Consider the following 2,298-nt stretch of genomic DNA (forward strand, 5'->3'; position numbering starts at 1 on the left):
AAATCCCCTAAATATAATACCTCTCCTTAACTTTCCAAATTGTAAAATCTAAACTATATATAAAACAACTCCCAATATAACTCACTATAAATCTATACACATCTCTAATATAATTTATCCACCGTTCCAAATTGCAAAATCTAAGAGATATAGCTAAATGACGAATTATAAATCTATACACGACCTATTATCATAAAGATAGACCTATTATCATAATATCTTTAGATTGTGTTACAATTAACTATAACAACACTCTCTTCACATTAACTATTAAAAAAATTGGGCAGATCTCAAAAATAAATTGGCAAAATAAATAGGCAGGAATCCATCTATCGTGTTATTCTCTTCACATTAACTATTAAAAAAATTGGGCAGATCTCAAAAATAAATTGGCAAAATAAATAGGCAGGAATCCATCTATCCTGTTATAGTTAACTATAACAACATTTTCTTCACATTAACTATTAAAAAATTAGGCTGATCTCAAAAATAAATTGGCAAAATAAATAGGCAGGAATCCATCTATGCTGTTCAGTCAAACAAGCTGGCAACCTAATAGGTGCTCGCTTGTACTCCTTTAAAAAATGGGCCCATCAGAAGTTCTGCAGCAGAAGGCCTGACTGGTGCTGCTGCCAGGCATTTTTCAATAAACTGTCTCATTTCTTGATTGGTAACCTTTTCCAATGCTGCAGGCCTTATATCACAACTCACCTTCTTATAAATTTGGGCAACGCTACGGCACTCACTGTAAGGAATTTCCAAAGTAACCATCTCCAGCAAGCACATGCCAAAGGAATAAATATCTACAAGCTCATTATAATCCTCCTCATATAATTCTGGGGCCATGAATTCCGGAGTACCGAGGACAGTGTGTGCACAACGATCATTTCCCAGTGTAGTGGCAAGACCCAGATCCCCAATCTTCAGAACACCACTATTGCCATTCACAAAAATATTGCTGCAATTCAAATCTCTATGAATTACACAAGGCTCATGATTATGAAGATAATGCAATCCTCCCAGTATCTGAAGTGCCCAATTCTTCAAAGCCTTCACGGAGACATGACGGTGCTTCTGGCGGTACTCTCTCAGAGTCCCCGATGTACAGACCTCAGTAATGAAATTCACATGACTTGTCTTTTTATCGAGCCAAGCATTGTAGAGCATAATCATGTTTTTGTTCCTGAGAGATTTCAACAGGCGGACTTCTGCATAGATCCTCTGTATGGAAGCATCATCTAGGTTTTGCAGAGGCACCTTGTTCCAAGCAACCTCAATACCCTGTTCTTGATCAAAAGCTCGGTATACCTTTTTCATAGCACCACGGCCCAGCAAATCTTCATAGCGACCATACCTACCAGTGGGATCCAGTTCCACAAAGGGCTCCCTGTCCTTATCACAGGTGTCATATTCTAGACTAGGCATTTCTCCACCTCCTGAAAAGGAAAGGAAACCCTAACCCCAGAATTTGAATTTAATAAACAGAAACCCTCGCAGGGCTATAGGAAGACACAGAAATGGAGATTTTCCCTAAATTCAGAAGACGAACATAGAGCAAAGACAGAAGACTTTGCTTCCTGTGGGAATAATGAAGAAACTAACAGCATTTTCGCTCCAGAGATACTGAAAAAACAGAGCGGCCGGATTCAGAAAGTCACCCAATAAATTGAAGTGTAAAACTTAAAATTCCCAGGCAATCTTAAATCAAACCAGGAAATCCAAAACCCTAACTCTACATACAAACAAATTCTGTCGGCAGAAAAGAAATCTCATAAAACTATTTCAATAAACAGAATCCTCAAAAAATAAAACTGTGAACAGAACCATTGCAGTGCAGAGAGTTCCAAACGCAGTAATAAAGGAAAACAACGTTATAAAAACAAATAGGAGGATGCAGAAAACATACCTGTCTCTGTGACCCCAGAAATCGCTCGAAGTCCAATCTCGGAGAAAAAATATTTACGTCGAGAACAGGCAGAGCAACCTGAGGATGTGAATAACGGATGTGTATATATACACTAGAGGTTGGGTTTGACAGAGAAATACCACCTACGCATAAATATCTTTCGGATAAATTATGGGGACGGAATATTCCAAAACGGAAAAGCAATGACACGTGGAGTGATTCGTTAGTTATGACCTTTCCCCACTTGAATTGTTTTGTTTTTTATGATGGGTGACCACGCGTTTAAAGTGGTCTTTTGCTACGCAGTGATAAGTTTTGATTGAGTTTTTTTGGTTTAGCTTAACTAAACAGTAGTTATTCATCTAGTAGATGTAAGTAATTTTATAATTAGT

General features: G+C 37.7%; 1 pseudogene across 1 annotated transcript; it reads right to left on the bottom strand.

The window, feature by feature from the left end:
* Positions 1–373: 373 nt before the first annotated feature.
* Positions 374–2,022, bottom strand: LOC149201302 (putative serine/threonine-protein kinase WNK11 pseudogene; annotated as a pseudogene). Its single transcript, XR_016253412.1, has 2 exons — positions 1,907–2,022; positions 374–1,623 (listed from the first exon to the last, which is right to left on the bottom strand). The product of XR_016253412.1 is annotated as a putative serine/threonine-protein kinase WNK11 pseudogene (transcript).
* Positions 2,023–2,298: the final 276 nt, after the last annotated feature.

The sequence above is a fragment of the Pinus tabuliformis genome, chromosome 2_1, assembly GCF_031772625.1.
Source record: "Pinus tabuliformis cultivar Carrire ecotype Pingquan chromosome 2_1, CPIR1, whole genome shotgun sequence".
NCBI classification, from domain to species: Eukaryota; Viridiplantae; Streptophyta; class Pinopsida; order Pinales; family Pinaceae; genus Pinus; species Pinus tabuliformis.